This window comes from Sylvia atricapilla, chromosome 6 (genome assembly GCF_009819655.1).
Source record: "Sylvia atricapilla isolate bSylAtr1 chromosome 6, bSylAtr1.pri, whole genome shotgun sequence".
Taxonomy (NCBI): domain Eukaryota; kingdom Metazoa; phylum Chordata; class Aves; order Passeriformes; family Sylviidae; genus Sylvia; species Sylvia atricapilla.
Window position 1 is genome coordinate 50,369,377 of NC_089145.1, and position 12,047 is coordinate 50,381,423.

The 12,047-nt window shown below is 41.0% G+C and overlaps 1 protein-coding gene across 3 annotated transcripts in view; it reads left to right on the top strand.

The window, feature by feature from the left end:
* Positions 1-12,047, top strand: part of TC2N (tandem C2 domains, nuclear) — a 32,238-nt gene that overhangs the window by 1,357 nt on the left and 18,834 nt on the right. For 2 of the 3 annotated variants that reach the window (XM_066321901.1, XM_066321904.1), the window contains exon 2: positions 7,363-7,535. The exons of the other annotated variant lie outside the window; for it this stretch is intronic. The gene's annotated coding sequence lies outside the window, so the exon portion shown is untranslated. The remainder of the gene's footprint in view (positions 1-7,362; positions 7,536-12,047) is intronic. 3 annotated transcript variants of the gene reach the window in all.

Here is a 12,047-nt window from a genome sequence, read left to right on the forward strand (position 1 = left end):
TTAGTTTTTACTGTGTTGATTAGCTGGGTGTCCAAGGTATCCAGAAGAAAGGTGTGCCTTGGTAAGTTCTTCTTGGAGAGTCCAAGTGTCTTCAGATTACATATCAGGGGATTGGGACTACTTAAAAACCATGCAAGGGAATGGATTGCCATGCCTTTTTTCCCTCTTTCCTTTTCTTTTCTCAGTTTTGTCTATAGCTGTTAGACACGTGTGAAGAATCAAGTTCTGATTTTGTGACTTTGATTTCTCAAGAGAGTGCTAGATACATAAACCTTTGTGCTGTTCTGGGCTGGTGGTCTCTGACTTCTTACTTATGAAACAGTTTCACCTTGCTTTCAGTACAGGGATATTCATTAGGTGAGCTGTGATCTTACTACCCAGTGGCTAGGGCATGAATCCAGGAGTGGGGAAGTTTCATTTTTTGTCCTTTTTCCAACTGTATGCTAAATATTAGAATATATATTTGCAGAATACATGTGGTTAAGCAATACTTAATTTCAAGAGAATACATTTATTACTAAAGTGTCCCTTGATTCTTGCCAATACTCATAAAAATGACACCTACTAAAAACGTTGCACCCAGAGGGTATGTTGGACTTCACAGATGTCACATGAATTCCACTGCCCTCCCCTGCATTTGATTTAGATGATGGATCCCCAGGTGATTAATTCCTCTCTCTTCTTATGCTGTGGAAAGAATGAATGTGGGTAGGATTGTTCAGTCATGTGTGTGTAGGCTATTTACAATGTTGGAAAAAAAAAGCTGGTCTCTTTTTCTTTCTCCTAAACCTCAGGCTGAGTTGTTTCCCTTGTTTGTTCTGTCACTTTTTTAGTATCAGCGGGTTTGCTTTTCGCTCAGCCTCCGTTCATCCTATTTGTGGGTGGTTTAGTTTCAGTTGTAAGTTACTCTAAATGCATTCTCCAGGGCTGTGGCTTGGCTGTGATAAGGGCCTGCTCTGGCCCCTCGTTTTCCCCACTGCATTCTGACCCCACCTTGTGCAGTCAACCATACAGAGAGTTGGAAAACTACTTTTTTTTTTTTTTTTTTTTTTTTTTTAAGGAAAAAAAAAAAAAAAAGGTTGTTTATTTTGGTCATTTAATTTTGTATCTAATCGCTGAGCTGGGCCAACTCACTGTGCAGCTGCATGTTTACTGGGTCCTGCAGGAATGGCTGTTGGCAAGGCAGAGCTGAACAGCCCCCCCCAGCAGCAGCCAGAGCTTTAAGCAAGTTCAGGACAGGCAGATGCAGCCCCCATGTGTGGTGGGCAGAGCTAGAGGAGCTGCATTAGCAGGACACCTCAACTAGGAAACCAGGCTTTGGCTATAGCTTAGGCTCCTCTCTTTGTGTCTCTCCTGTCTGCTGTGGTTTATACCAGAAGTACACTTTGACTTTGGTGAAACATTTATTGAACGTTTTTGCTTGATTAAGATGCTATTTACTTCATTTGGTGAATTTTATGTGATGCATATCCTCACCTATTGCTTCTCTCTTTGGACTCTTGTTTTATGAAAGAATGGCTTTGTTTACTCTGAATTGCTCTCTCCTCAGTTAGGTTAAATCTGGTAAATATGCTCTCTAATCTAAGTAGGACAACACCCAATCTTTGTCAGCAGATAATTTAAGATCTCATCTCTTTAAGTGAGAGGCAGAGAAGGTCTGATTTGAAGTAGAAGTTTGAAGTCTCTGTTTGAGTTAAGCCATGTTGTCATTCTAGTTAGTAATGCTGCTCAGGCTCCATCAGAACAATTGCTTTTGCAGAGAGAAGTTGGGCTGATGGCCTTTTGCAGCCAGGATGGATCTTCACATCTCAGCTGAGAAGCCTCACGTGGGAAGAGGCTCAGAACCTGGGTTTGCTTGAGCTTTTCTGTGTTCCATTATATTTTTTAATTATATTAATGCATCAAACCATGAGGAATTACTGAGGATACTTGTCTTAAGCTTAGTATTTGTTTGCCTGTCATCGCAGCTGAAGTTTGCACTCATTCAGTGCCAAAAAAAAATTATGTCGTCAATCTGGTGCTTATCTTTCCTGTAAATTGTACCCTGGTGATTTTGTTTTGAATCTTTGTTTTTCAGTGATCTAATAGCCAGACCTGAACTGGAGGGAACATATAATTAGGTCCCAAATGAAGGTTGTTGATGTTTGGGGGATCCTTATGGTCACTTCAGTGGCCTGAAGAGTGAGTTCTGGAGGTGCTCCTTTGGCAATTAAACCAGCTTTGAAATAAAAAAAAAGCCAAAAAAAAGGACCATGTCCCAATGACTCTGAAACCTCCATGGCACTCCATTAATTCAGCACCTATGCTTTGGAGCCTGGAGCCTGGATTTTAGCTGGTGCAAGGTGGGCAGGAGGTGCCTGGCTCTGGGCACAGCGCTGTGTGTACTCAGTGTGTACTGGGGGTGCAGGATGCACGTGTCAGCCCCCCGCCCTGGCTGCAGCATGGAGAGCCTAAGGCTGCCTGGCTTTTGGGGGACAGCCTCACCATCAGAGCTGTGGTGGGGGCCCTTCTCCCTGCAGGATGCAGCCCCTCTCTCCCACTCTGGGCAGAGGGGGCTGCATGTGGCTTTGCCCACCCTGGGTCGGGTGGTTACTGTGGCCTGAGATGGCCCAGCCCTTTACCAGGACTTGACAGGGGCTGGAGAGGGCAGAGGAATGCAAAGCTGTGTTCTCTCTCAGAATTCTCCCTATAAAGCCAGTCCCCTTTGTTTGTAATACTTCCAGTAAGAAAAGTGCCTTCCATGCAGAGAGGAGGGTTAGTCAGGATAAGGTTTAAAAGTCACTTGAGCAGTGCCTTTGTGGTTAGTGATGAACTGATACAAAAGCAAGTTGTGTCTCCTGTTTCTGAAATAAATTCTGCTGTTTAGCACTCCTAGGTGACAACAAAACATCCTCAAGACCAGTTTAATTTTGTAATAGGGGGAAATTCTAAGACTTTTAATTCTGTGTTGGTTTTGTTGGGTTTCTTTTCTCCATGATTTACTTTTGCAAAAGAGTGTTGTTGGCCTCTAGACTGGGAACTCTCTCTGACTTTCCCATTCAGGTTCTCTCTCTTCTCAGCAGTGACCAGAGTTGCAAAAAAAATTTCTTCCATGAAGCCTTAATAAAACACAGAACATCTGCCTAAATTACTCTGGCTTTCATTCCATTCAGTGGTACATGTACTTCCAGATCTGGTTTCACGAGTGTGTGAAATCATGGGTCCAAAATCTCTTAGGAAGAGTGTTGATTTAAACTCAATAGGATTTAAAAAACAAACCCATATATTTATGGTGTAGCTATTGTTCACTGTGTTGTTAAACAGTTCTGTCCTAAGGGAAAACAGGGAATGATAGGTCCATGCTGCCAGCTTCTGCTGTCAGGACCTCTGTCTTCTCAGAAGGGAGCAGAGCCCCACCACCACTGTAGCAGCATTTGGCCATTAATGATTGGGATCTTAGATACTGCCATTAAATCGAGACAATTTTGATTCCTGCTGTTTCTCCCTGTGTCTGTGCAAACTCCTTGAAAAATGCCTCTGTTACACAATGCCTGGTTACCACTCATCTGGCTGGGCAGCTGCCAACAACTCCAGCCAGTACAGCTCTCTGAGAGGCACTGCTGGGGCTCTTAAAGTGGTTCTGGGCTCCTGGTCTGGGTGAATTTAATGCAAAAAGTAATAAATAGTTGTACTTTATAAGGACAGTATCCTTCTGGACTTTTATTTCAGTGTGTGTTTAGGCAGCTTCCTGAGCTCAGTACACATGCCCTGCAGAGCCATACTCCCAATCTGGTTTGGATTTGAATTATTTAAGATCAGTTCCCATTTCCTGTTCTTGATTCATTCATTTAACCTGTTTCCATATATGAAATGTACTTGAGTCACCTCTCCTTTCGTAATCTCAGACATAGTCTTTTAGCTTTCATCTGTACAACCTGCATGTTTGCCTCCTCCCAGCACTGTACAACTGGTTCTACAGTGACAGTGTGGAGCAGAACTGCTGAACAGGGAATCCTCACCCATTGGACACTCCATAATTGATGGGTTTTTGTTTTTATTATGAAACAGGATAATAATTATGTGCTTTTAATAGTCTTCGTGTCTCTCCTATCTGCTTCACCTAAAACAAAGCAGTAGATGTATGTGCCCCTGTATATGTGAAGAAATTGTCCATCTTCACTCTTGTTTTAATGGTAATGAAACTATTTTTTCATGCAAAAGTGCTTGGCTTTCCTTCTTTCTTACTTTCTTTTTCCTTTTTTTCCCCGAATATACAGAAGAGCTATTTGCATTAGCTGTCTGGATGTTATATGTGTATACATGTGTTTTTCTGTAAGGCTCTGTGGTCATGGCAGTGGCTGAGGAGTCCTGAATGCCATTTAATGCTCTTTTTCAGTGTTGCATTGAGTTGGTTTCCAAAGGCCATCTTTTCAAAACTAGACACATTTAGCCATGTTAGGGAACTCCACAGGCAGATGCTCTTGCCTAAAATACCTTCTTCTTGGCTGTCCTGTTCAAAAATGAATCCAGATGTTTCCAGTTTTCTTTGGTATCAGAGCTATAGAAGGACTGCTGACAGTTCTATTTTCGTGGCTTCTTGGCATTATTGGCAGAAAGAGAAAAATTTTGAATTAAAACCTGACGCAGAATACATAAAGAAAGTCTTAAGTTAGATTATAAAGTAACAATTGGTGATTGTTGTGATTTGTTCCTAATCTGCTTAGAGCAAAGGACTTATCTTATGTTGAATTCTTTCCATGTTCTCATCAAAAGCCAAGTTCTTTTTACAGATATTTTAGTCTCTTCAGTTTTCTTTTCTGGTGTCCTGACTTCAACTCTTGCTTTGCCGTTTTCCATCTGAATCCAGAAAGGTCTGCAGTCCAACATAATGGATTTATTATTTTGTGTTTACTGCCCAAATACATACAATATTGTACATTCTTGTCCAAGTCAGTGAATTCATCTTCAGTTCACAGGAACAGTGTTGTCAGATCAGTAACTGGATGAATTGGTCACTTGCCTAATGCAACATTAGGAAGAAACACTATATCAACTTTTACAGCCCAGAGCATAGGGGATTCAGCATATTAAAATCCAAAGTTTTAAGCTTTATCATGGGATAAATTTATAATGTTTCCTTCTTAACTCGAATATAAATCGCACAAAAAGAAAAACTGGTTCAGATTTATGGAAATTTTTCTTTTGGCCCTTTTAAATTCTATTATTAATGTTTTGCATACTGGGGTAGGATTGGATTAAGTCTGCATTTAAGGGCTGCAGGTGCAAGGCTGTAGTGCTAAACCAGAGTCAGGGTGTCCCTGGGGCCCCTGTCAGAAGGACAACTTTGGATCCTGTACTCGTGCCAGGGTTTGTTCCCCTTCTCCAAGGGGTGCCTGAAAAGCAGAAGCAGTTGTTCCTGTAGCACAATAGCTCAAGCACACACACCTGCTCAGCTTTATTTTTCTTCAGGGAAGTAGGCAGGAGCAATTAGTTCTTCTTTGTGATGTACTGTGGTGCTCTGTGCCTGGGCTCCGTGTGCAGATGTGCTGAAAGCCATTTGGCCTCCTCCAGGCTGGAGCCCTGGGAAGAAGCAGCTGCTGAGCTGAACGAGACCATAGATAGATTGCACAAGCGATCTTTAGGGTTCAGCTCAGGGCCTGCATGAAGAGAGACATACATTAGATCATCTTTGTCTGGGCAGAGAGGCTGGAAGGAGGACGCAAAGCTGGAGTGGGACACAGCATGTTCTCTCAGAAGTGCGTGTGGGAAGATGTGGCTGCTCCAGAAGTTTCTGCTCTGGCACAATTAAAGCTGGACCTCACTGGCAGGAGAACATGCAGAGCAGCTCTTGGGCTCACAGTGAGTTCTGCTTTTATGGCTATGACAACACCTAAGCTAAGAACTGATACCTGAGGTGTTTTTCTTTCCCTCAAAAGAAGCTTGCCAAAGTTAAATAATATTTTTGTACAGTTGTCACATCCTGACTGATAGCAGTAACATATTAAACACTCCAGCTGATTACAAGAGCTTTAAACTTTGCCTGCAACTGTTACCTGTAGGAGAGCCCAGCAAACAGTATCTTACCTGAATGCTATGGCAGTCACCAAAGGGAGTGTGGAGATGCTGTCTGCAGACTCCCACCTTCCCTGTCTTCTTCACTTGCTCAAAATACAGTCAGAAGGATGTAGAGCCAATAGTGGACTGGTGACAGTTTGAAATGTCAATACAGTGTGTGTTCTTACCAGTGTTATTAAATGAAGTATTTTCTCACCTTAGATTATCTTGTGATACTGTTGAGTCTGAGGTGGATAGTTCCTGGAGATTGAGTTAAAATAGTAGTGAAAGAAATTAGCTATTGTAATATTTTCTGAAATAAAAACATGTGTTTCTGCTAAAGTTGCTGAGTGCAGTGCAGGCATAACTTGTTGAATTCCCGTGGTGTCAGAAGCTGAGGGGAGTGGGACAAGGGGTCATCATGGGCCTTCTGGTCTTCAAAGGTTCTGCTTTAGCATTAAGTGAATGAGAGGAGGTTGCAGCACAGACCTGTGACAGTTCAGACCCTGATCTCTTCCGTTCAGTTTCCTGTTTTTGTGATCAGTGAGCGGAACACATAACCCCTGATGGGCTGCTGTGTCATCATTTACCAGTGTGGGAAGTTGCTTCCTGAGGCTGGGCAGTTGGTGGTTTGTTTCGTCATGGAGTGTGACTTTACCATCTATTTCTGTTACCTGATTCAACTGCAGAACGGCTTAAACAATACTGGAAGCCTTCTAGCCCAAGGCAGGCTGTGCAATGGTCTGTCATAAAATCTCCATCAGCTAAACTAGGTTAATGATGCATAGTCTTCTCTTCAGTTTTAAATATGTAATTGCACTCTTTTTTCCATGTGCTGGACTGGGAGATTTTGCATCCCTTCATTATGTTTCTGTTGAACTGTTTGTAGGATGTCTCTCACAAGAATGTCTTTCTGTGTCCTTTCTCCTCAAAAGCCTTCTCATAACTCCTCTTTTTTGTTATTTCAGCATCTTCTTTGTGATCCACTGCTTTCAGGGTGAAATCCCCTGGTTTTTTCCAGTCACAAAAAAAAGGAGAAAGTCTCTTAATTATCTCTTATCCTAATTTCCATGGAAGGCAGAAGAAGCAGAATAATCGCTGCATGCAGATTTCCAGAGCTTTTGTGCTCTTTCAAGAGTTGTGGCTACCAGCAGAGAAGGAGCGTGTATGTACACATGTACACACACACACACACTAGTTCCTGCAGAGATCACTGCTATGGGGCTCTTCCAGAAATAGGCATAGAAAGGAGCTTCTTATCATGCACCTGATAGGTGTGTGCACCTGATAGATGACATTTTTTGTTTTCTTTTTTTTTTATTCCTGCAGACATCCTGCTACTGCTGAAGTTTATAATGAATAGGAATGCAAGCCGTGTCCTCTCTTTCCACATGCTCAATCTGAAGTACCTGTCTCTCCTGTGTGGGCACTACAAGTCAGACCTGCCTACAGTTCCCAAGAAACCATTTAGTTTTTTTTAAACTGTAGGCTTTATATCTCTGGTAAGTGTATGTTGGTACATGTGCTGTCCTTGTTGGGTTTTTTTCAGCTGTAGGCTTTACATCTTTGGTAACTGTATGTGGGTACATGTGCTGTCCTTGCTGCTGCGGTAGCAAAGTACCTGGAGGCAAATGTCTCCAAACCATTTAGGCTGTTTTACTCGTGTTGGCAGGTTTTGAGGCGTGGTGGTGGTCATCAGCCACCCCTCTTCAGCTGAAGGGCTGTGCTGAGAGGGGTGCACAGCTCCCACACACTCTCCCCCAGAAGCAAAACCACAAAACAGCTGTCTGTGAAAGTTGAGCCTTCAGCAGCATCTGCACCATCAAATCATAATCCATCTGACCTGCATCAATAGCAGCTTTTGCTGTGCTTCTGTGAAACATCTGGAGACCTGAGCTGGTGTTGTTATGCTCTCTGAAGGATTTATATGACTGGGACTGACTGCATCTTCTGGATCTAAAAGGCAGAAAGTCATAGGGCAGCATAAACAGGTAGCATAGGAGGTATCATAAATGGGGTGTTTGGCTGAGGTGTGAACTAGCAAGCTTGAGCTCCCTTTCTCCACAGGCAGATCCTCATGTGTTGCAAAGTGTCCTGGCTCTACTGGGGCTCGTGGAGTTGTAGACGCTTATGTCATTCAAAGATCTGTCCCAAATGCTTTACAACTGATGATCCCTATTTCCTGATATTTTTACACATAGTTTTACACATCCTGCTGTGTGAGAATTTACTGCTACTAGAACTTTGCTGTGGTATGTTTCTAAAATGCAGACTGAGAATGCGTTGTATACATTTATGAGTGGCAATAAATCTCAAAACGTTTGAAACCACTGGTTTAGCCAGCTCTCCCTGTTTGAGACCAGCTATTTCACCTTTGTTTCTGTTGCATGGTTATAAATGTGTTACCTGTTCAACTCCTATGGAGCAGGGCTGTGACTGAACGCGGTAAAATTCATTGGCAACCTGCAGTCTTCTTGCAAAACACCCTTTCCTCACAAGGCAGTAAAGACCTGACATTTCTTTTCAGACTGCTTTCAGCTTTTAATATTTAATATTGCAATCATCCGTTTTCCATCATGTTCTTCTTATTTAATGAGTTGCTGAAAATATTTACTTTCTTCTCCAAACATCTCTGTCTTGTAATCGTTCTGGAGGCATTTGGAACTAAAGTCTTTGATACTCTGTTTATCTGATTTTAGCTCAGTCAAAATTTCTATCAGAGGAATCTGGAAATCATTAAGCTAATTTATGTTTTCCATCTAAACCCATTAAAATAATAGTTATTATAATTCTCTAGGCTCAGTGTATGTGTGTGGTTGGGTTTTAAACTGCTGTTTCCAGGATGTTCTAATCAGGTTGGCTCTCTTATTGCTTTAGTGTGGAAGTACTCTTGCTGAGTTACATTTGCGTATCTTACTTTGGTTTGATACTGGGAAGAGAGAAATTAAATGGCCTACTGAATTTGGTGACAAACACCAAGAAAAGGAGAATTTGACACGAGAGTGACAAGATCCGGATTCAGTTCCCTCTTCTGCAAACTAATTTCTCTCAGTTTATTTGTCTGAAAATGAGAGCAAATTCTCTTTTTCCCCATCCTTTTGTCAGTCTAGAATCTCAAAAATGGAGGATGTTTTTCTTACGTTCATTTTTCCTAACAAAAACTGCCCCCAAAAAGTAGAGATAGTGTCAAGGAGCCTTAACTTCTTGCTAAAATGGATGACATTGCTGGGAAGTCAGTACTTTGGGATTTGGTGATGCACCTAATGAATGTCTCTAAGGTTCAGGTTTATTTCGTAAATATATTCCCAGATAAATTCATGTTAGTACAACCTTTTAACAACTGTTAAATTATATACTGAGGACTTTTGGGTAGCCAACACCAGCAAAAGGATCTGGCATGTGGGATAAGTTTAACCTTTGAGAGAAATGTCAACTTCTGTCAAGATTAAATACTTGCTTAGTCTTCTACAATGTTTTTGTTTATTTTCAGTTAAAAAAATATACAACAGAACCTGCTAAATTTCTGTCTCTCCCACATGGTTAAGAGAAAACTTTTGCATGCAGTGAGAGTTGTATAAATAACTGTAGGCAGCTTGGAAAATATAGATGCAAGAAAATACATTAACTGGGAGCCAAGCCTTCTAATTTACTGCCAGGGTTGTTCAAACCAAAAAAACAACAATATTTATCATGGAAGCTTAATGAAGTGAATTAAAACTTTTAAAAGTAATTGAGACCATCCATGTTGTGATTCCATGCACAAAGCAAGTCCTCTAAGCAGACTGAGGGAACACTGTGTCTAAATGGTCTGTCCCTCAGCAAATGCAGTCTTTTTTTGGTAACGTGGCTGTGGTGTAAGTCTAGAGACCCAAGTGCAAAGCTTGTCACTGAAACCATTACATTTTTAAGCTTAAAGAAGTGTAAACAGTGTTCTACTCTCTTAGTCATGGAACTTTCTTCTCAAACTCCTATAATTAAGCTAAAAGCAAAATGGAGGCTCTAAGATATGTGTCTATATACTTTGGCATTCCCTATTGATAATGCCTTGCCCATTCCTAAAGAGCAATCTGTAATCTTAACTCTTCTTTACAGTAGGCAGTAATGAATTGTTTTATATTTGTCTTTAGATAGAAGAAAAATGTAAGAACATTTGCATATTGATAAACGAGAAAAAATGATAATGGTTTAAGACTATCACTGCTGACTTGGCATTACTGTGAAAAACATGGTCTTTTTTAGTGATAGAAGAACAGGAGGTGTAGAACTGCATTATGACTGTCAAATCCTCAATACCCAGATAAAGCCCTTTCTTTCTAGGTAAAGGCACTCATCCTTGCAAAGGAAAGGCAGCTGCTTGTGGCAGATGATTTCCATTTGTTTATTTGCCCACGTTAATTGTTCCAGCTAAACAATTCCCTCCCAGGAACTGAATTTTCTCTGATGCAGAAAAATGAATTTTTCTACTTTATGTAGCTAGGAAGAAGGGCAGGACTAACATTTTGGTTTCTTCACCAGCAGTAGCGAATAAATTCAATCTGGACGTTTTGAGATAAAAGTCTGTTTTGCCTGTGCAAACTGCCACTGAGGCTTAGATACCATTGTTGCAAAGCTTAGAGCAAACAGAGCAGCTGTTGCAGTCCAGTTTAAACATGGTGAACAAGAGTGAAGCATATCAACTCCAGCTGTGTACTGATAACAGCTGGGAAGGAAAATCACTGCAAGGGAACCCAAAGTAAATTAGCAGCCTTAGCTATCATGAGTATGCCTCCAAGGGAGGAGCAGCAGTGAAAATCTGATCATTAGAACCATGGAGAATTTAATGAGAAATTCTTGTGCCTTCTTTTGTGCTACTGTAAATATGCAGAGCAGGTGCTGGAGCTGGTGGCATTGCCTCTGAAGATTTTTGATGCAGCTCTCATGCTGTGCTTAGACTCAGGGGCAATTCTAAGATAAAGGCAAGTACTGAGAGAGGGATTCTGTGAAAAGTAATGGTGTTTGAGTTAGAGGAAGTGTCCATAGCTTAGTATCTCCACTTGACATCTACAGAATTTGAGGGGCTTTTGATGCAAGAAAAATTTGGGGGATATTACAGTTACTTCCATAGACTTTGTGTAATTCTCTAGCTGTCTTTGACTATACAAAGAAAATTATGGCATTGTTCAAGCTGCAGTGGGAATGGTTTCTGTGTTGGTGCACAGATGTTTTCAGAAATTTCTTGCACTTGAAATAACTAAGCAAACATGTCTGTTTCTCATTTTTTGGTAAAATTGCATATTTTCTCTGTGCTTTCCCCCTCTATCTTACTTGTTGTCTTTCCCATCCCTTCAGCCTATGTTCATGTTCTGTTTGGTGTCTTCTAATCTTCATTGAGTTAGAATTGTGTCTTGGGTATGTTCTCCTAAGAACCTTGTGTATTTTAGGTGGATGTAAAAGGATCAGACTTAGATAGCTGAAGTTTTGAGCAGGAGGCAGCACAGCTGTCTGTGTCTCTCTGAAAAGAGAACATAAGGATATGAATAAAGACAGTTAAATGAGGCCAGTTAGCATTGTCATAAAGTTCTTATAATGTTAGCCAGCTGTTAGAGACTTATTCTCATTCTTTTGTAGATTACATGCTTCTTATTTTGCTGAAAGTCAGCGTGCTTTATTTCTGTGTGCATAGCAAACAATTATATAATAAAGCAGGTCTTCAATTTCATGTGTATACAATTATGGGAAAGCGGTAGTTTCTCAAAGAAGGCAATTTTGGCATCATTCATAGAGCCTGTTTTCAAGTTAGAAGTATGGAGTATGTCAAGGGAAAAATGTAAACATGTATAGATGTATGTGAAAATAGTAGGGGAGTGAAAGAGGATAGGAGAAACATGAACAAGGGAAACAATTAAAAACACATCTTGCAAATGATTTGACAATACCATGTTAAAACAGCTGTAAGGCTGAGTCAACTCCAAAGCCCAGTGGCACACACAAATATGAGGGGAATTTTAGTGTTCCCAAAAGACAGGGACCTGCCT